Genomic DNA, 23,348 nt, shown 5'->3' with positions numbered 1-23,348 from the left:
CAACCTGGCCAGGTCAGTGCTTCCTGTACCACAGATTAGATGCTGCAGGAAAGGTCGTAGCTGTTGTGCCGCTTTGTGGGTTTCTGGGCACGTTTTGTCCAGTCCTGCCAAGTACCACGCATCAGGCATTAGACTAACACATTTTAGTGTGGTGTTCCGCATCACGCACTGAAATGCGAAGTCACGCATTATAGTGCCCCCTCTGCTGTCAAGCCGAGCGCCGCTATAATGCCCCATTATCTATTTGTTGACTACTTGCAAGTGTGCCCGTTCAGAGGAGAACTAGCTTCCAGGCAGGGCCACACTGTGATGCAAAAACACCCATGGAAAAAACATTCAAAACCAGCCCCCCTTTTCACCACTCAGTCCCCCCCTTCTGCTCCGCACTTTCCATCCATCCCATTTCTGTCTCTTTATCTCCTATCCCTCTCCCTTTGATCACTCACCATCCTCTTTTGCCCTCCTCTCTCTACCACTGTGTCTGCTGCAAATAAAGTGACAGAGGCCCCAGCAGCTGCCATGAGAGTTAAAAACAGGCCTCCAAGGGCTCCAGCCCACCAGGGAAATGCCTGATGAGATAAAAGGCCTGTCCAACCCTGCTTCCAGTGGCATACATTAACTGGCAGCTTCTTGCAGAGAAGCCATCCTTCGTGTCTTCTGATGTCTGATTCAGATTTGAAAAGGATTTGATTGTTAGATCTTTGTGCTTCAGCTTGTGTTCAGCATGCGCTTTTCATCGTTCTAAATCATGGCTGGAGCTAAAGTCTCACTCTTGAAATTATTTTTAAAATGTAGTGAGGTTCTCAAATACACATTCCCTTGTAATTTTGAGCCAGCAATTTTCACATGTGCATTAAGAAATCCAGTACGTATAGGACCCATATTTTATTTAGTTTTTGCAGCAGCTGCTGCATAAGGAATATAAGACATTTCAAAGGGAGCTTTGAGCTAGGATTTTTCTAACAGGGAGTCTGGATCTTCTACTTGTATGACTTACTTCTGGCATCACTATAGAAAGGTCGTTTTTCATTGAAATCTGTGGATTACTAGTTGTGCCTTGATAATACTATTGTCAAGCCAATCTGTGCCTCTGTGGTCCGTGGAAGGCACTTTTGTTGTGAAATACCACGAGGCACCTCTTTTTTCAGGTTAGAATGTGTGTCTATGGTCAGTGAGAGGCACCTCTTTACTCAGGTTAGAATGTGTGTCTCTATGGTCAGTGAGAGGCACCTCTTTATTCAGGTTAGAATGTGTCTCTATGGTCAGTGAGAGTCACCTCTTTACTCTGGTTAGTATGTGTGTCTCTATGGTCAGTGAGAGGCACCTCTCTTCAAGTTAGAATGTGTCTCTCTATGGTCAGTGAGAGGCACCTCTGTACTCAGGTTAGTATGCGTGTCTCTATGGTCAGTGAAAGGCACCTTTTTTCAGGTTAGATGTGTGTCTCTATGGTCAGTAAGAGGCACCTCTTTTTGACTTCTCAGCACGTTTTCGCTTCTACAGTCAATAAAAGGCACCTTTCTGATCAGAATGGTACTCTATTCGATTCTCGATCAGCCATCCTATTCTTGCACCTCCCAGAAATGTGTTCAACAATTAAAAAATACCACTTCGTAAAAATCAAATTACAAACACTGCACATAAACCTGCGCTAAGCACAGAAAATTCTTTGCACATATATTCCTTCCCCCTACTTCAAGGCTCAGACGTTTTCCCAGGATAATTATATGTTCATTATATGAAGGTAAGCATAGAGCATTGCCAATAAAATATGTATATATGAGCTACAAAACTAATGATAGTTCTTAGGCTTTAGTAAACAAGATGCAGCCAGCCAACTGAGCTACGGTGATTACAGTAATTAAGTATGTCACTTCTTGAATAATAGACACAAGAGATGGGCGCTGTGCAGCTAATGATAAATGCCACCGCCTCTGGAGTCTCGTTAGGCTCTTCCACCGTATGTCTCTTGTTTAGTTGTATTACTGTGTTCCATGTCGGACTGTATGCAGAGATTGGAGGCGGGATGGAAGTGCTTAAAGCAGGTCTTCTGTGAGCTCATCCCTCCTCAGACCTCCGTGACGTTGCAGGTGAAGGATGCCGTAATGGGTGCTTCCGCCACTCTTTCCAAGTTTGATTTTCAATGTTTTATTTAGTTTTTTTGGGGGGATAATGCAGACATTATTCTAAGGAATGCTAGTGTGCTTTACTGGTGACTTGATGGGAGGGATATGCATTTTACATAAGGAAAACATGGGTTGCAGGGGTAGTGTCAAAATATTATCAAAGGAGTTCCTTTTGACAAACAAGAGTTAGATATATACTATAATGTTTGGTCTGTTAGCCTTCGGGTAGTCTCCCCCTCAAAACGTTGTGTTACTCCTCCTGTTTTTGCTGAATTCGTATTGCTAATCAGGGCTAATGTGCTTGTGCTCTCGCCTTTAAACATGGTGAAATTGGCTTGAACCCAACTGGCAAATATAATTTACCTGTAAGTTCCTAGTAAGGTGGTATTATAGGTACCCAGTGCCTCTAAATTAAATGCTATTGGGGGCCTGCAGCACTGATTGTGGCACCCACTTGAGAAGTCTTTTAAACATATCTCAGGCCTGCTATTGCAGCATGTCTGTGCACTTTAAGCTGCCATTTTGACCTATCAAAATTTATCTTTTGCCAGGCCAAGACCTTCCTTTTTAATACCTATGTCACTTCTAGGGTAGGCCCTAAACAGCCCATAGGGCAGGTTGCAGTGTATTAAAAATGTTAGACATGTACTTTTAACTTTTACACGTCCTGGTAGTGAAAAACGTTTACATTTCTTTTTCTCTACTGCAGGGCCTACCTAACATTGGGCCACCTTCTTACATTTAATAAGTAATAACTTACAATTGGGAACATGTAGAAAAGTTGAGTTTGGTGTCTAAAGAATTTTAACTTAAAATCCTCTTTAGTGGTATAGTCACATTATAAGTCAAAATTCTGCAAATGCTACTTTTTCCCAACCATTGGGTACCTGCAGCCTTTATCATGACTAGGTGTAGCTGACAGTTGATATTTGTGTATTACTTCAAGACAGAGTGGGACAAAGGTGGAATAGCCGTTGAGACGATGGGCCATCTCTGACTTGATGGGGACTGGGGGTGGAACTGTCACCTACCACACTCATGCTCCCTTTGAGTTGGGGGGGGGAGGGTGTCAGACTCTCTGAAAGTAGCTGTAAGCCATGCATGCCTCTAGATTGTCTGTTGGGCAATGACCTAGAACACACTATCTGGAAGGAAGAGGAGCTCAGCCCACACCTAAAGATATTTGGATTGCCTAAGTGAATCGGTATGGCCACACAGTCCATGTCTTCCCAAGAAGGCAGTCAAGGAAGCCTGGAGGAATGGCCTGGGCAGCTGGCAAGAAGGGGAAGGGCAGCAGGCGTGAGAAACCATCCCCTGAAACTCCCACTGTACAGTTGGATGAAGGGGCCTGAGGAGACCACTGTGGACCCTACTTGGGAGGAAATTGCTGCCTGAGCTTTCTGTATGGCAAGGTAAGGGTGGGCAACCAGGGAAGAATTCTGAAGAATGCAGAAAGAATGCCCCTGGCTAGGAGGCTTGAGGCACAGGCAGATGCTGGTACATGTAGAAATCACATTATATATAGGAAGAATGACCTCTTTTATAGTGAGCCTAAGCTTCCTGGACCTGGGGCAGCCAGTGTGTTGGTGGTCCCTCAGTGTTACCGGGTCTTCCTACTGGGGCTGGCTCATGACATACCCCTAGCAGGAAATCTTGGGCAGTACAAGACCTTTGCCAGGCATATACACTCTATTCTATTGATCTCAGATAAAGAGATCCTACAGATACCTTCTGCAGGTCTTGTCCCACCTGCCAGGCCTGCTTGAAAGCATGGAGAAAGCTGAAATCTCCTCTGGCCTCCTTGCCTGTCGCTAGCACTCTCTTTGAGAGGGTAGGCATTGACATTGTTGGATCCTTGGACCCCACTAGGTACCCAGAGACCACCTCTCTGTGGTTGGTGACTGCACCTGTAGGGACCAGGGCCCTGATAGGGATTTTTCCTCAAGCGAGTTTACCAAAAGAGGTGGTGTCTGACAGAGAAACCAACTTCATGTCTGTGTACATAAAGTCCATGTGGGATGAGTGTGGATTAACCTAAAAGTTCTCCACACCCTATCACCCCTTCTAAACAATCAGTCTTTTTGAGAGATTCAACAAGACCCCGAAATACATGATTATGGGCGTACCTAGGCCCATGAGGCCGAAGTGGTATGTCCATGCATGCTATTTCGCTACAGGGAGGAACCACAGAAGGGTTTATCCCATTTGAGTTCCTCTATGGACACCATGTTAGTGGATCTCTCAGCCTCGTCAGAGAGGGGTGGGAGTAAACTTCCAGGAAACCCTGTCAGGATGTAGTCAACTACAAGCTGGCTCTCTGCAAAGAGGTGAAGCACTTCTGGAAGAAAGCTAAAGAGAATCGTGAACCCAGCCAAGAAGTAATGAAACTCAGATATGACCACAAGGCCATACTGGTAGAGTTTCAACTTGGCCAGAAGGTGTGGCTCATGGAGCCGGGAGATACCAGAGCTCTGCAAGATCGGGAGGGTGCTCCACATAAACCACACTTCGAGAGCTCTGGGGTCACCATGCTTCTGGTAACATGATTGGGTGGAAGAGGAGAGTGAGCCTCTCCCCTCCCTGGCCTCCAATCTTCTGAGGAGCACGGTTGATCGGTGGAGGGCATCAACCTCTCCCCTACCCTTACTCCAGAACATCAGGTGGCCTGTCACCAGTTATTGGGTGAGTTTGTCTCACTCTTCTCCCTCACCCCAGGGCTCACACATTTGTGTACTCAAGACATAGATACTGGAGACAGTATGCATGTTAAAAACAATTTGCAGGTTGTCAGACAAAGTGAGAGCTAGTGTCGAGGAGGTGGTCTTTAAGATGTTGGCAATAGGAGTAATTCAGCCCTCCCGCAGTCCCATGTCCAGCCCAGTAGTGCTGGTACCCAAGGCCACCTCACTGGGCATCACCCCAGAACTCAGGTTCTTTGTGGGCTACAGGGGACTCATTTCAGACACCAAAACTGATGCTCACCCCATCCCCGAGCTAATGAGTTCATTAAACAGTCTGGGTGATGCCAAATTCCTCAGTACTTTTCATCTTACATCAGGGTACTGGCAGATTGCGCTGACTGAGGGGGAAATGAGAGGTCGGGCTTCTTGATCTCAGAGGGCCACTTCCAGTTTCAGGTCAGGTCTTTTGTTTTAAAGAATGCCCCTGTCACCTTCGAGAGGTAGGTGAGCAGGGTCCTGGCTAAGGAGGAATTCTATACTGCCTATCTAGATAACATTGCTGTCTTCAGTTCCAGTTGGGAGGAATAACTGTACCACCTCCAGGAGGTGCTTCAGGGCCTTAGAGGCAGACCTGACTATCAAGGCCAGTAAGTGCCCAGCATAAAATGCTGGGCATATTATGCAAATACTCAGATGGTACTTGTTATACGGGTAAAGCCAAAATGACATACATCATCAAGCACTTGGCACTAAAAAACACATTAGTCATTATTTGACAAATGTTGTGGGTAAAATCTTTAATCACACAATATCATCAGCAATATAAGAATCATGAAATACCACCAGAAACGCATCAGTAACCATGCGTCCCTAAACAATTGGCAACAAGAACTTATGTGCGCCTATTAGTGGTTTTAGGGGGACTAGGCAACAAGCGAGAAGGGTTGAGGCACCTGCGTGCCTAATCCACGTAATACGGTACTCAAAAGGGGTGACCAAGGCCTCTGTTGAGGATTCGTCCTGTAGTGCTGAGCAGTGCCCCACAACTCAAGTGCTCCCAGGTACAGTTTATTCCGTAACAGGGGTGGAGGGAGGCACAAACTGCGGGCATTAGCAGAGGCCTCGCTGGGTCTCCCTTGCATTTGAAGCGGCCAAATGTAGTCTGTGAATTACCCTGACTGCGAGGAGCATAGTCTGACAATATAGGGACTCCTCGGGTCCGATTGCCATGGGTAAGATAGGGCATAGCGTGGGCCCAGATGCAAGATGGCAAAGACCAGCTGGTATGGCCCCCTGCCCAGTTAAACCTGAATCATAAAAATTGTGGGCGCTCCCTTTATGGGAGTTTATAGGAGTTCTAGCATCAATGGCGCTTTGATGGATGTGATTTGGATTAAGCAAAAAGTATAGTGGGGCGACGCGTGTTGCCCCTGAACATGTTGTCATTCAGTAGCTGTAGTCCCCAGCAGTAGAGTAGCGTGCCCTCAACGACCAGCAAGGCACAATGTGTCCTTCAGAACAAGCGACTGGAGTGCCGAATTTATGCAATGCCCACCTGCAGGATTGTCACAAGTGACCAAGGTTCACCCAGGCGCCCCGGTGCGGGAGCGCATTATGGTGCAATCATGGGACACTCGGGAATGCCCCAGGCGGTACTTGTGTTCCAGGTAGCCCCCGTACCTCGTTCCTTGAGCTGTGCTGTAACGGCGAGGCTCCCACTATGGCAGCCTTCCGTGCTGGGGGAGCCGGGCTGGCGAGGTCTTCTCCCTTTTGGACCGCTTCAGCTGCACCTCGTGAGCCCTGAGTATTGTGGTCTCTCCTGCTGTGGTAATCCGACCCTCCAACTTCACTTCTGCACAGTGGCGCCTCAAGGCAAATAAGCGGTAGATCTTTGGCTGTGTGGCTTGTAGAGGCCGGAAAGCCAATCTGGCCAAAGCAGCAGGTGCTGGTAGTAGAAGCACATCTGGCGGTCCCGTAAGGCATTTGCTACGGGCCTGCAGCAGACGTGGATCAGTAGGCAGGGCTTGATCAGGGCACACGGAAGACCTTGATGACCCTCAATCTTCCACAACAGGAGGCAAGCTTACCAAGCCCTTGGAGTTTCTTGGGAATATGTAGGTTGAAAAAGGCAGGATCCTTACCCCTCACTGCAGTCAGTCGGCCAAGGCAGCAGAGCACAGTACAAAGTGGCAGTTCCTCCTGGCTGCGTAGCTCCTCGTAGATGCAGTCTCTCCTCAGGACCCCTAAGTGAACTAAACAAAATGGGGTCAAAGCACCAGTACTTATATTCAAAATGCCTTTGATCTGGGGGCAACATTAAAGGAAAACTTACAAGTGCACAACACTCCCTTTCAATCCCAGCCCTGACCCCTGACATGCAGTAGGGAGTCAGTCAGCCCTTTGTACGAGGGCAGGACATAGCCTATACAAATGTAAGTTCACTGTCTCTTTCTCCCAGCCCAGGAAGACGATCAGTATGCAGATGCTTCTCTTGAAACACCCAGCCCTTCCTGTGTTGTGGCTGTCTGGAAAGTATGCACAAAGTGTAGCTGTCAATCAGGCACAGACATGGATTTGAGTGAGACTCCAAAGCACATAGTTATAAGCACAGAGAAACGCCCACTCTCTGAAAGTTGCATTTCTAAAATAGTAGTAAAAAATACACCTACTCTAGTAAGCATGAATCATCACTACCATTCTAAACATAATAAACATGGCAGTGCTACTCCTTTCAGATCAGGAATTACCACTTAAACATATATAAGGAAATTCTCAACGCTGGCCTACGAGAGGAGTAGGCGTCACAGTAGCGAGAAAAAAAATAGGCTGGGTGGCTGGCAAGTTTATGCATCGGTGGTGTGGGCAACTAAGTGGTGGATGGGTGCATGCATTCAATCAAGGCGAGTGGCAAATAATAAAAAAAAAGTCACTTCCCTTGTCTGCTGCACGTCCAATGTCCTACTCTGTCCCTCTTCTGTTGGCTCCATGTGCTCCATCCTCCAGGAGATTCCACTAACCAATCCTAGCGCTACTCTCACCAACATGAGAGCAGCACCAGGATTGGATGTAGCATCCTGCAGAATGCTCCTTTGGCTTGTGCTTGCACTCCAACCAGCTCTCCAAGACAGCTGGGTGGAGAGCTTCAAACAGCGCATGTCACTTTGGACGACACAAGACAGCCGGCCAAAGCGACATGCACACTTTGGAGTGTCAAGTCAGCCCTGTTTCAGTCCTCCTCAGCTGCCAATCAGCAGCAGAGAAGGACATGTCCCAATTTCTCCAAGCTGAAGGCAGGCTGGCAGCTGCTCCACGCTAAAAGTGAAAAATAAAATGGCAATTTAATCATTTCATTGCCATTTTATTTTTTCACGTTTAGCGCCACTGCAGGGGCAACGCTACCCTCCCCTTACGAAGAAAATAGGCTGTTTGTCACTACCAGGACATGCCACACAATAAAGGCAGATATCCTACTCTTTATGTATGCAGCACCCTGCATATAGGGTTACCTAGGGCCTTTCTCAAGGGTGACCTATATGTAGTAAAAGGGGAGTTTAAGGCTAGGTAAGTAGTTTTAAATGCCAAGTCAATGTGGCAGTAAACTGAGCTTGCAGGCCCTGCAGGGTCAGGCCTCAGACAGGTTTGAAAGGCTACTTCTGTTGGTGGTGCAAGCAGCGCTGCACTATCACTAATAGCATTTAATTTACAGGCCCTGGTTATATGGGATGCCACTTTACAAGGGACCTGCATGTACATTAAATATGCCAAACGGGTGTAAGCCAATCATACCAGGGTAAATACACTTTAGCACTGATTAGCAGTGGTAGGAGGAGAAAGACAAAATGCTTGCATTAAGGGCCATGCATAAACCCTGCATAAAGGGCCATTTCCTACAAGAGCATACCTGGGTATCACCTGATATTACAGTTTTTTTAAAGGATATGTCACCATTGTCACCTTAACTGAGCAGATTTCCAAGCAGCAACCCAAAAAGGCGATCTGGACAGATGTCTGTCAGAAAGCCTAAGACACCCGGTAGTAGGCCATGAGTACAGCACCTGTACTCAAGGCTCCTGACTTCTCCAAGAAATTTATTGTGCAGGCAGATGCTTCAGAGCATGGCATAGGGGCTGTCCTGGAACAGGTAAATGAAGAGGGGCTAGACCAGCCTGTAGCCTTCATATGTAGGAGGGAGGTTACTTCCCAGGAACAGAGGTGGCGTTCTATTGACAGGGAGGCCTTTGCTGTGGTCAGGGCACCAAAGAAGCTGGAACCATACCTGTTTGTGACTCACTTTCGGGTTAAGACATACCACAGGCCCCTCAGATGGCTCATGCAAATGAGGGGTAAAATCCCAAGCTGGTGAGGTTGTCCATCGCTCTACAGGTAATGGACTTTACAGTCGAACACAACCCTATGTCAAACCACACCAATGATGATGGTCTCTCTAGGTTCTTCCACCTTAATAACGAGAACTCCCAGGAAATTGGGTAGTTCTCTCTTAACTTTATGCCTATCTCTTGTTTTTGGTGAGACTCAGTCCTTGGTGATGTAAATTTCACATAATTGCCACAATACCAAACCTCAATATTTGCATAAATAACATTTGCATAACCAATGTAAACAGGGAACTATTCAAAATAGTTACAAGTTCTAACAAATAACTATTTCAGACCCCCTGTGGATTAACATACCTGGGTGGGATGGTTATGCAAATTTACATCACCAAGGACTGTGTCTCTGGGTTAATATGCACGGACTACAATAAATGCACAAGAATTTCAAGAAGATTTGTTTCATACCAATGAATTCTGTGAGCTTTAGTCCTACTCCAGAAACTATGGAATTGAAATTATAGAAAATTTAAGAACTTTAATATAGTTTGTAAATATATAATTCTGTTCCTTGACGAGGAGCTATCAATGTCATTGTTTGGTTTTATGTAACCACATAGTCTGTCTTCCATGTTCTGTATATTGTGATTGGTTTGCATTATTTATTCCTTGTATGGATAACACAGGCCCCCGTGGTGCGGGAGCCCCCGAGCTGCAGGGGGCCCCCTCAGCCTGAGCGCTCCATTGTCCCTCCTTGTACCTTGCAGGGGGGGCCCTTACACTTTTGTTACGCCACTGCTGTTGGGTAGTGGACACAGGCACTCGAGTGCTTTGCAGTGTGACAGAACATATGAAGAGGTGCCTGCTACTACCAGGTGATGTACATCTAGATGTCCCCTAACCCCTCCTAGGGCTGATGCCTACCGGATCTATTGATGGCGTAAGTAGTAAACAACTCAGCAGGAATTTCAGGAATAAGGTCCACGCATTGTCGCTCTAATAGAAACAAATGCAGAACAGGTGTGACACAGGAAGGAATAAGCCTAGCAGGGGCAATGGGTAACAAGGTCTTGCAGAGGGAATGGTTACAAAATCTAGCACAATATATGAGTAACTCAAGGTTGTCAGATTTGAAATATTTTTAAGTCTTGCACACGATGAAGAACACAGACATACCTTTCTGATAGTACCAGGAAGCCAATGGATTCCAGCTCTGGGGGTCTCGTGCTTTGGGTCTCGATGTCCAGGGCATCTTTCACAGTGAGGCATTGTGCAGCACATGGGGTGATAAAATGCATATAGCTTACATTGACACCAGTTCCACCCACCATCCTATGACTCCCTCCCAAGGTAGACATTTGCACAGCGAACAGAAGGGCAATACAGTACAATACATTACAATTTAAAATAATATTTATAAAGTGCACATACACGTTTCTTGTTGCTGTAAAAAAAAAAAAAAAAGCGAGGAGGAAGAAGCACATTGGAGCAGAATATCCGGAATCGCCAACAGAAAAAAAAACATACTTTTAAAAGTATCCTGAAAGCTAGGAGAGATTGGGTTGGTCTCAAGCAGACTGCAAGTGCATTCCAAAGTATTGATGTTGTGACTCTAAAAATACTTTCCTCCGGTGCGGCTTTATGGGTTTTTGGAACCTGTACAAGCAGGGCCTAGTGAGACCGGCATGTTCGGATTGCAAGTAAGAATGGGGCAGCGAGGAATGGCTCTAGGTGCAGGCCCTGGCAGCTGATGTCCAAGCATGGTGGACCCCAACAGTCTGGGAGTGAGAGCAAACCATGTGCTGCAGCCAAGAACCTCCAGGGAGAGCTACCTGGTGCCGCAGTCAGTCTCTTGGAAAGATTATCATCTTGCAAACTTTGGATGCCTTGCCTGTCCCTGTGGGCTCAGGGTGGCATGGGGGGCGCTGTCTCACCTGCAGAACGTGGCCTCAGAAGATATGCTGTGGGTTCAGAGAGTGTTTGTAAGGATAACACATGATGTAGTCGGTGGTCTGCTGGTCGTCAATGAGGGTGTGTGTAGAAACACACTGTCTGGAAAGAACTGCCCTCGTGGGATGTCTATTGTTTTTGGTGAGACCAAGCCAGGACTTGCAGACATAGCAGCAGCAACTCTCTGCTGGTCCTCGCTTGAGTGAATCAGTGGGCACGATCGGTGAGGGAAACTTTTCCTGCCCTTCTTTCCCCAATGAGGACTGTTATCAGGAGCAGGGAAAAAGGCAGCCTGTGCAGTCGAATAGGGTCCATAGTGAAGTCCCCAGACCACCTGCCTCGCTTCAGCTTATGGTGATCCTCCTCTGATCTGAGATGTTTTTCGTGAGGTCACTAGACCGCCTGGTCATTAGAGGCCAATGCAGGGAAAGCAGCCAGTTCTCTCTCCAGGCAGGGCTTCAGGGGAGGCACGGGGTCTCCCTGAAGTCTGGGTCTTACCCAGAGCTGCGGGTCGAAGCGTCCTGGTGCGCCCCGGCCAGCATGGGTCGATACTGAAGCAGTCTGGACTGCAAGGGTCCTTCTCTAGTGCAGTGGGCAGACTCCTGAGCCCCTCATATCCCTGCCTTGGCTCTGTGAGGAATCGAGAGACATGGTGGGGGCAGCAGGCCCAGACTCTGCAGCCTGTCTGAAGATAGTGTCATGATGACAGTCCGACCTCTGGGAGACATAAAGCTTGCAAACTATAGGTAAGTCTGTTTCCTATGGGCCCCCTTGGTCTTTTCATCGGGGGCTACCTTTACAGCAGCAAAGGGTTCCGATTTGTTTTCAAAGCATACCTGTTTATACCTGAGCAGCCTTTTGGAGCTTAAAGTTAAAGCTCAAATGTGTGTCTGCTGCTCCCCTCCAGGAAACTAAAAACATGTGCCACAAACCCCCTTCATGGCTGAAAATGCTTGAGCCCCGTGAGCATCATTGTAAGAGTCTACGTCAGTCGGAGACCATCAAAGGCTTAAGACCTGGCTCCTGTAATGGCTCTTATCAAATGCTCTCTTGCCAAGCGCTGGAGCTTGAGTGGCCTTTTCTGGGCAGCTTGCAGAGAGGCTATGCCTAGTTGGTTCCTTGGCAGGAGTTGTTGTCGCCAGAGATTGCTAATTTACTGGGTCACTGTGCCCTATTGAAGCAAATGGCTGTGTTATTCCAGCTCAGGATGTACAGCCTGTGCAGCGACGGATGTTATGCCTCCCACCTAGTGCTACTTCCTGGATACGCTGCTGACACTGTGCTTAGGATAAACAGATCCCTCCAGTCCACCCATTTTCTGACTACTTGTATAAGGATGGGTAATATGAGGGGTCCTTACTGGCCCATAAGGGTGACCCCACCTGCATCTATAGAGTGCATCTCTCCCCGTCACTGTGGCAAAGCTGGTCCTGTAAGGGAGGAAGGCTGCTGTGCCTGCCCTTTCCCAGGTAGGAAACCTATCGAGAGCTGAATAAACACTCTAGAGAGATCATCAGGGTAGGTACACTGTGTTACCCTGCTTGACTGGGCCAACCCTACCAACACTGATCAGCACAGTTGGCACTGCCCAATTTCTGTGCAGACATGCCTCCATCCATCACAGTCAGTCTGGCAAATTGAGGCCATAGCTATTGTCTGGAAGCATGAAGAAGCTGGAACCTGCAACCCTCCTCTACCGGAAGCTGGAAGTTGAGGAGAACACATCAGATCCCTAAGCCACCAGGAGCAACGCAGGACAAGAAAAGCACTGTTGTACATTGCTGTGTGTTTAAACGTCCATTGGCACTTTTAAAACCTTGCACGTCTCCGATATGGAGATGGGCATCGGAGAAGTTGTGGTCCGGGTCTGAGACCACATACCAGATTTGTTTCTAAGTTCTAGCTCAGGTCCCTATAGAAAAAAAATGATGCTTAGCTTCCAGCTATATTGGCCTTCCTTCTCTTGGCACTATTGCCCAATTATTTTGGGCCATTTAGGGACTTGGAAGTCGGTAGTCATTTTTGGCAGAGTTCAGTCGCATCACTTTCGCACCTACACTTTTGGATGCGTACTGCCAAGGTTTGGTAGCTCACATTGATACTTCACTCTCCCAGGCCTTCCAATCGCATCCTACGGGTGCACAAATTAACTTACTCACTAAATACTAAAGTCGTCAGACAGACCTCATAGGCCCAGTGATTGTCTCTGCATGGTTTAACCAAGATGGCCATGATAGCTGGACTCTAGCCTACCAGGTTATCAAGCTCTGGAATCACCGATGGGAAAATAACCCAAGCTGTTAAAGACCATTTTAATTTGAGCAATAAGTCAAAACTCAAATGTTTAAGAAGGCGTCTGGCTGCACTTGCTAGACCTACTCCTATATCTTCTTGTCTCTTACTTGCATTGACCTGTGTTGTAGACCGTGAATCCTGAAGCGATCCCAGAGACGCCCATGTGCAGGCCAAGCAATGCATACTGATATAGCTCACTAGTATAAATAACTTACCTGAGGGTAGTATAGCAATAATATACTGCCAACTACCTCTGCCTCTTAGTGCTTGGAAGCCCTTTTAGGTGCTGTACAAGCCTGACTCAAACTATAAACTCACGGGGTCTGGTACTAATCGTTGTCTTCTCAAGCCTTGCTTTCTGGAGCATCAGTGGATTTCTCGTCCCACCCACAGGATGGCCGCTATTGCCGACAGAGATGCCGAATGGAAGGGGACATTGCTCCAAAGGTGGCGGGGATTGCAGGGACACCTCTTTAGTCTTCACTAGGTTGACATCAGTTCCCCCCTCCCCCCAGGCAAGGGCTAGAGCTATCGGCCTCAAAGTTGGGCAACCAAGTCCGAATCTCGGCAGGGACGGTCAACATCATGTGATTTTTGGCAAATCACTTAATCTCCCTTTGCTTAACAAAATTAATGTGTCCGTCTGTAACGTGGTGCAACTGCGGCTCTGCTCATGGGGATACCTTGTGGGCGAGTTTGCACTATAGAAGCCCCCCCCACCCCACCCCCCCCCCCCCTCCCCCCCCCAAAAGCAGATAATGTGGCTTAACCCCTTCAGTGCCACGCCCTTTCCCCCTCATGTGCCGGGCGTTGTACTAGTGGGTGGGGTTCATGACGAGATAGTCTCGTCATGGGCACAGCGCAACCGTGCTCCATGACGAGACTATCTCGTCATGGGCACTGAAGAGGTTAAACGTTCGCCTACAATAGCCCTCTCAAATATTGAAATGGCGGGCGGGGACAAATGGGGCACATTGCAGTTGCCTGACATTTGCGCGAGGGTGGGGTGAGGAGGCCACATAACTGGCTGTGAGAAGTGTGTTTATGCCAGGGTCCAGGGAACAGCGGCTCCATTGTTGCGGCAGCTCTGTGCCTCGGTGAAGTGGCTGATAAGTGCGCAATTAACATACGTGCTGGTCAAAGTGGTGGGCGACGTGCAGGGGAGGAGGGCTGGCTGAGGGATGGAAGCCTGGGATAATTATGGACTTACAGCCATAATCCTGTGGCATTACCAACTGGAGCCCCCTCCTCCGGCCCCTCTGTTAAACCGAGTGCTTCTCAGAAGGTTTAATAAAAAACAGCCAGAGTGGAAAGAATGGTTATGAAAAAGGAATGTTTTTCTTCTGTGCTGCACCATTGTTTTTATTTTGTTCTTTAGAAGTGCAGCTCCTCTGCTATGTTCTGTCATGTTGATTTATAATATGTTATCCACATAGCACTTTAGGCCCCCAAGATGGCTTCAGAGCCCTGAGCAGATAGGAGAGACCGAAAAGAGACCACGAGAGAGGGTAAGAAAGGGGCAAGATGAAGGGAACGGGGAAGGAGTCTTGTGGATGGAGAGGCCGTCCACAGAATTCTGGAATCTCTAAGTGTCAGAGCAACGTGAGCTGCCAGCCTGAGGTGTCAAGCTGGTAAGGGAGAGAGAGGAAGGGAACAAGCAAGGCAGAGAGGGAGAAGAAAAGGACACGAGACAATAAAGTGCGGAAGAAGTAGGGGTCGGGGCCCTAAAAAAAGAAGTGGGGGGACTGACCAAGTCAGGCAGTATGCAAGTGACATCATGACGCGTGCTATCAAAGCACATCACGTCACAACGCGTTACATTCCACGTGGCATCACTGGAAGTGATGCTCTGATATGTGTATGTTATAACATATGCCAACTGAGACTGCAATAAAATATTTTTTTTAAATTAGTTGTCTCCTGCAAAGCATATCGTGTAACATGCAGATCACAGATTTTTATTTTATGTAGATAGGTAAGTGGATTACTGCTTTGAACACGGAGATCCTTTTGTTACTTGAATTTAAACAGTAATCCTTCTAGTAGACCACAGTGAGCTATGAAGTGTATTTGACTCCTACACCTAGTAACCCTGACTCTCATGTAAACACATCTTGTACATTAATTTACATAATTACATGATTTATTTGGAATGGATAATCAAGTAAAACCAAAGTTATTTTGGCTATACAGCCATAAAAGCACATTTATATATAACATTCATTCATAAATTAGAAAAATACGCAATTTATGGAATTAATAGTAATACAGAATATCATTCACAACCGGCAAGAAATGATATACTACAATTTCATTAAGTGTTTACCGGCACCACTACTACTCGTCACCCTATAGTTTACAACCTTGGGTATCAATCGTGATCAGAAGCTCTATTAACATAATTTAAAACATTTAAAAACAGCTACTATAAATAGGATTAAAATGGAGATAAAAATAGTAAAATAGCTGAAGAGGGGAGATTTCAAAACAATTTTGATGGGAGGGAGATGTGCAAATTTAAATTAGCAGGATAATTAACAAATGGGCACAATTGGGTCATTTCCGAGCTCTTTTTTTCTTTATAATGCCTCTATGTATACTCCACATCGCAAATAAAAATCTGGAGGTAGCAAAGACAAATAGAGGGTGTGTCTCGTATTTTAGTAACCTAAAGGCCTCAGTGTGGTCTCTGATCCCCACATTTCTGCAGAGCTGGAGCACCCACTTAGACCTTGACCTTCTGTAGGCAGGACAGAAGAGAAGAACATGGAGTTTGGTTTCTTCGGTCTACCCAGGACAGTCTAATTTTGTAGCTCCTTTCCATTTGTTAGTAAGTGCACCCCGTGTCTAAATTGTAGAAAACATTTCTTTGCGAGAAAGGGTTGAATATTATCCAGAGAACAACTCTAACTTGTATTGCTGTTTGACTTCCAGAAACCTGGAAGTCAGACTTGATGAGTTGATGCTCTGCGATAATTGGGCAAATTTGTGTTCTTTATAGGCGAGGAACAGGGACTTTTTAGGAATGGAGGGGCAAGTCTCTTCAGGTGTTAACCATATGTTTGCCCTCCCCAATGCTTGACAAGTATTCCTAATATGGGACAGCCATGGTAAATCCCCTGCTCCCAAAATGGTCATAACCTTCAGTTCGTCCCTATAATTTTCTAACTCAGGCGTGCTCCATAGACTGCGCCAGAACAAAAGTGGTCGGGAGGCAATTATATCAGCAATTGGGCCAACGCCAAGGTCCATCCTTAGTGGTGTTAGAGGTGTGCTTTTGGGAAGACCCAAAAGCTGCCTAAGGAAGGTGTTCAACATCCTACGCATGCTACGAAAGATCTTCTGGTGGATCCCCACAGAGACCAGGAAGACCGTCACCCAGGCCCTCGTCACCAGCCGACTGGACTACGGCAACGCCCTCTACGCCGGGACCACCGCCAAGCTCCAGAAGAGACTCCAGCGGATCCAAAACACCTCAGCCAGACTCATCCTCGACATCCCACGATCCAGCCACATCTCCGGACATCTGAGAGACCTTCACTGGCTCCCCATCAACAAGAGAATCACCTTCCGCCTCCTCACCCACGCACACAAAGCCCTACACGACCAAGGCCCGAGCTACCTCAACAGCCGAGTCAACTTCTACGCTCCCAAACGCCACCTCCGATCAGCCAACCACGCCCTCGCCGCCGTCCCCCGCATCCGAAGAGCGACTACAGGAGGAAGGTCCTTCTCCTACCTGGCCGCCAAGACCTGGAACTCCCTCCCGTCCGTCCTGCGCCTGACCCAAGACCACCTCTCCTTCAGGAAGAAGCTGAAGACCTGGCTGTTCGAGCAGTAGCGGCACCCCCCCCCCCCAAGCGCCTTGAGACCCTATGGGTATGTAGCGCGCTTTACAAGTGTCACTGATTGATTGATGATTGATTCTCTATAATGGATAAGGTATTAGATGGGCAGTGGCCCCAAAGCTCTGCTCCATATAATGACGCTCCCCTTTCCTGAATTTTATATATTTCTACGGGTGGGCCTACCACTTTTTGAGTGCTATTTTTGAATACTTTTAGATTGCCCCCTATAGACTGTCAGTTTTAGATTAGCTTTTTTTACTTCGGTTCCCCAATCCATCTTATCATTAAGAGTGAGGCCCAAGTAGTCGAAAATCAACACCCTTTCTAGGGGCCTGCCATCCATTTGAGGGTGTGGGCAATTGCTAGTGTTAGCGTGGAAAACCATGTACTTTGTTTTCTGGAGGTTTATCTCCAGTTTCCTCTTCCTGCAAAATTTGCAGAACTCCTCCAGTACCCGCTGCATACCCATAGGAGTCTTAGACAGTAGCAGCGTATCGTCCGCTAACATTAAAGCTGGTATTTTGCGGTTCGCTAACCTCGGTGAGTCTATATCTTTCATTGCCAATAAAGTTTCAATTAGACCATTTAAAAAGAGGGAGAACAGGGTCGGGGCTAGGACACATCCCTGTCTCACCCCTTTCTCTACAGGGAAAGGAGCTGTCAATTTCCCTTTCTTGCCATATCTTACTCTTGTGTACGTATCCTGGTGTAAGTCCTTCAGCTGGTGGCATGAATAAGTTGGTACTCCCATGTCATGGAGTAGGCCCCATAGCCGGTGGCTCTGCACCATATCGAATGCGGAATTAAGGTCCACGAAGGTTAGTTATAGGCTACCACCCTCCAAAATTACTGTTTTCCAATAGATCAATTGCAATCTGAAAATCTGGTCAATAGGTGAAATTTTAGCCCTAAAACCAGCTTGTAAAGGTGTTAAAACTTTCTTTTCATCCATCCATGATTACAATCGGCCCAGTAGAACACGGGCAAATATCTTTTGAGTAACATCAATAAGACTTATTGGGCGGTAATTTGCTGGGTTGAGCGGGGAGCCTTTATTATAAATGGGAATGATTTCTGCTCCTGATAATGTGTAAGTCATGTAAAGTGCTCTAACACTCTGCATTGGGATGAGTAGTGCTATAAAAGAAATATAGTGCTATTAAAATGTTAATTTGTGTAAATACTGAGGCAGACCAACCCATCTGACATTCTCACAGTGCATGCACTTATACAACAAAGTATAAAGCATGCATCTCTTAAGTGCCTGTGAAGAGATTACAAGCTGTGTGCTTTTGTTCTCTCCCTGGTGTATCTTCGTTTGTGAGGTTCCAGGACTCCTCCAGTCCCACACTCGATCAAAAGGAGGCCCGATGTCCCCTTAACTTCTGTCTTTATCGTTGTCCAGCTGGAGGTGGGAAAAAAGCCCCCTCGCTGCATGCACGTTGCTGCTGGTATTTCTGTGGGGCCCAACTTATTAGCAGGGGGGGGGAAGGCGTCCACCCTGTGAAAAGTGTGGGTGGACGCCTTGTAACCGCATGTACCCAACTTGTGCCCTGATCAGAGGTGACTCTCGGAGGGAAAAGATTAGCCAGAGAGTTTGGAATCATGGTGCCCGTTTCGAAAGACACCAGAGCATGTCAGTGAGAGCTGCTTGGAGGTAGGGTACAGGCCCCACGCCCTGCTTTCCTTTCACAGTATCGTCACTCTGGGTCGTGTGTTCATCCACAAGAAAAGCTCAGTGAGTTAAAAGTTCTCCGACAACATCTGTAGTGATCTGCGGACCACAAGTTGGAATCCCAGAAATACTAGCCCATCCTTCCATCTATATGAGTATGATACATTGAGTATCATTGCATTGGATAATAATAATACATGTTTTTATAGAACTTTAAAATGGAAGCACTGTGTGACTGGCTATATCGGAAGCAGGTTATTATTGTGCCAATCTTGACACGTTTCTTCCCTGTGAGAGTGTGTCTGTGAATGACAGGCACCAGTGACGGCTGCTGACATTTCAAAGTGGTGGAGGGTAAAAGTTGGGGATGATGAGTGACCTTTGGCAAGGAAGCGTAGCGAGTGATCCCGACGGTCATAAAGTGGGTTTGGGGGGGGGGGATGAGCCAGGGGGGTGGATGGGGGCTTCTCCCCCAAGAAAATTTTGAAACCAGCATTGAAAATGTAATAGGCCTCGCCTTTTATTAAGTTAAAGCCATTTGCTTTGCTATATAATACCATTAGCAAAGCAAATGGCTTTAACTTAATAAAAGGCGAGGCCTAATGCATTTTCAATGCTTGTTATGAATGGAAAATGCTGTATGCAAATGAAGTCGACTGTAGGAAAAAAATGGCCGACGCTTGCTCTTCCATTTGACGTGGGGGTAGGGAGGGATGTCCCGAGCCTCGGCCGCCGCACGCTCGACAATGCAGGGGGGCGGGGAAGGGTCAGAAACTCCAAAGTGTAAGGGAACACTGTTGACACCTAAAATCTTTAGGACCCCCTGTTAAAAATGCTCCGTGCTAGGGGAGGGTGCAGCAGAGGGGGGTGTCCCTGCCGAAACCGGGGCAACCCCGTTAAGTCCTGGGTAGCAACTGACGTGTAGGCACCAGCGCGAGCCCTGCAGAAGTAAACACGGTGGAAGGGGGGCGTGCAGCAGCTTTTGTGAGCCACTAGGGCTTAAATCTCATGCACCAACCACCTAGCCTCACCCATAACACACAACCCATTCCTGCCCGAGTATCCAAATCACTCATCCGGCTGCTCTTCCTTATTCATTTTCCTCCTCAGCGGCGGCCCGCAGCAGCGCCCTGCAGCTCCGCGCTCCACATCTTCTTGGTCACCTTCTCGGACCGTCCTCAACTTTTTATTGTTTCAATAGTTTTCCGGGGAGATTGTCCCAAAAGTAAAAGAAAACCAAGGTGTAACTGCAAAAGAACTGCCGTCCCAAAGAGCGCCACGCAGCACGGCCGTGTAAGAGCGCCTCTGCAGCGAGCTTCCGCTTACAGGTGCCGAGTGGGGAGCTGGGAGGGAGGCTGGCGGTGGTACCGTCCGAGCCCCATGGTTGCAGCCTCAGTCCATGTTGGATTCTCACCGCCGAGGAGAGGAAGTGGGGCGGAAGCGATTATGGCATCCTAGCAACCAGCTGCCAAGCTGCAGCACTGGAGGGAGGCAAAAGGCAAGCGCGGGCCGATCTCTTGTCTTTATGGGGCCATGTGTTTCAAACATATGGCCCCATAAAGATAAGAAAAGGCTTTACTACAAATGTAAAGCAACCGAGCCAGTCCAACTGGGACGGCTCTAAAAGAGAAGTGTACGTTACTAGACGCTCTTTTCCAATGGCTGGCCACCGTTTAGCATAAATGGTGACGCCAGTCAATGGAAAAGAGGGGCGGGGCTTAAAGCCCACTTGAGAAATCTCTTCAAATCATTAAATCTCGCCAGCGAGACTGCGCATGTCTGCGCAGTCTTACGGCAGGCGAGACCTAAAGAGTGGGCAAATGGTGCATTTTCAATTTTTGGAGAAGCAAGAAGGTTTACAATGCAATTGTGAAAGTGTAGTTCTGACATCAATAAAGAGATTTCATTTGGTAATGATGTAGGTAGCTGTTTATTCAGTATAACCACAGAACTTCATAACAGACTTTGAGATAACAATGCTGAGTACCTCACAGATTTCCTTATTTATCAATAATGCCCCCGTGGCAAATGCCATCACTATATAGTATGCTATATGCATTAATAAAAGAGAAATGTGAATAAATGCCCCACTAGCCATCTCTAAAGAGGTAGATGACGCCTAGAAGTGTCAACCTGTAAACAACATTGTTTGCTTCAATGAGGAAAAAAACACCCAAAGCACAACAGTAAAACACCTTCCTGGCTGTGCTTATGTGTTTTAATATCACGCGACGAAGGTTCGAACACATTCATTAATTGCAATTTTAACTGTGCAACCATTTTTTTTTTTATTAAATTGTTTATGGTTTCACGCTGACTACCTCTTTGGGCTTTCAGTGGCACCATAGTCAGCATGGGGCCCAGATAAGAGTGATTTGCTTCCGCATCCAATTAAACTAAAATGACACCAGAAAGATTACAGCCCTCCAAAGATATTGCCTGTGTGCTGCTCAGAGCCCCGCTGCATGAATCGCATCTGGTTTCTTTATTATTAACACTGCAAGCACTCTCTTAGTTCGACTTCTCAATTGAATCCCTGAAAACACAATCTCAGAAAAGTAAATGGGTTAAACTAAGCAACTGTACTTTCATCACAAGTTCCACGATTTCTCTTCTTCCTAACCCCACCCTGTTCTCTTAATGACAGTTATATTTTTTAGGAGAACAAGGAATCAAAGGCAAAAATATATTCAGTGGCTGGAAGGCCAAAGTAGAGTAAAGCAGCTGACAACAAAGAGCGCTACTTGCAATTACCTCCCATCCACGTGTGTTGAGGGGGTGCACAGATGTCCGGTCACACATTTAATTTGACAACCAGGGGGGCGATGCCCCTACGTCCCAATAAAAAAAAGTGCTGCTGACAGGCACATAAGGTTAAGTAAGCGCGGTGCTCTGATGAGCTCCGTCTTCCTGCTAGTTCTTAGTTGTGTACAGAGACAGCTCTCCTTTGATCTGCCACACTCTGGTCCAACATAGAAAATTAGCTGCTGTATTTTTACTTCAGTGCTAGACAATTATCTATGGGATGGACCCTGTTTTTCCAATGCTGATTGCAGTGTTTATATCACCCTTAATTCCTCTCTTATTACAGGTTAGAAAGTGTGTTAACAGATTATGTATTCTGAGCTGACCTGAGCCAGTATAGGCTACTTTTTGGTTGTCATTTTGAACTTTTTGGGTCTCATTATAAGTGGGCTGTTAAATTACGATCCGTTTGTGCACGGATCGAGATTGCAAGTGGTACAGGTTTTTTCTTTCTTTTCAGCGTTTTATTTAGCTCGAACTCGACCCAAAGGTATCGGGTATCAGAGCGCTTTACATGAGAACCAGTTGTGTTACATAAGGACACATTCATTTTTGTTAGGCACGGGGAGATTACGTAATTTTGCCCAGAATCACAGGATATTGAGCGTCTTTGATGAGACTCGAACCCAGTTCCCCAGATTTGAGATCGACCTCTCAAACCGTTAGGCTACATCCTCTCCCCTAATATTTATTTTCCCCGGTAATTACCAGGTGCGATAAAGATTAGACCCTTCCTTACATTTCGGCAGGTCAAAGCTGCTGGAATTTAAGAATGGGATAAGGCCCGGTATTTACCAGGAAATGCGGATTTGTGAAATACGCATGTCCCAAAAGTCGTAATAGACAATAATAACTACATCCAATCAATTGGAATAATTATTGCTCTGCTTGTAATTAGGCCCTATAAGGTTTGCAGATGTGGGCTGAGTGGGACATCTTCCTGCAAGGCAGTATATCAAGAGGAGTGCTACAGTCCGGCAGATGTCAGGTTACCTCTCCCAAGACAAATGGTGCTGGATCACTGCTGAATCATAGTGGGTTATTTGTTTGAGCATCTGGCGAGTGTTTCCATATGTTGGTATAACTTGATAGAAGTCCTAGGGCGCCAGTTGACCACTGATAAAGGCAGCAGCATGGACAATTGTTATAACATTCACTGCATGTTCAGAAATCTTCATGGGATGGTCAGCAAGCAGGCAGTGAAGTAGCCAGCATTGCTCATACCATCTATGGGCTCCAGAAGATGGCATCTTTACCTGAAAGCTTGACTTCTCAGGACAAATCATGAGAATGGTTGAACTCTACAGTCCACCAACCAGTAGCAACACATCGATTTCAAATTAGCTCTGTTACTGCAAGGACAAATTATTTTTTAAATTAAATTTGATTTTGGATTGAAAAAACCCTGTAATCGAGTTTTACTGAGATATGAACCAATGGACAGTTAAAGCATTTTTACATGCTACTGCCTAGTGTAGGATTGCCCTTTTGCCTGACCCCAGTTTCGCCTGAGGAAAATCTGAAAACTTTACAATACAGTTTTCACTTGTTTTATCTCTCTCCTCTTGTCATTCCGTATATATTTAATCATGTATTAATTTATTACACTTGTTTATAAAGTGTAGGGCTATCTTTCCCTA

The 23,348-nt window shown here is 46.7% G+C and overlaps 1 protein-coding gene across 1 annotated transcript in view; it reads left to right on the top strand.

Moving 5' to 3' along the window:
- The window catches only part of USP43 (ubiquitin specific peptidase 43), a 920,725-nt gene that overhangs the window by 438,547 nt on the left and 458,830 nt on the right, over positions 1–23,348 (top strand). The window lies entirely within an intron of this gene.

This window comes from Triturus cristatus, chromosome 7 (genome assembly GCF_964204655.1).
Source record: "Triturus cristatus chromosome 7, aTriCri1.1, whole genome shotgun sequence".
Lineage (NCBI taxonomy): Eukaryota > Metazoa > Chordata > Amphibia > Caudata > Salamandridae > Triturus > Triturus cristatus.
This window is presented reverse-complemented; position numbering and strand designations above follow the sequence as displayed.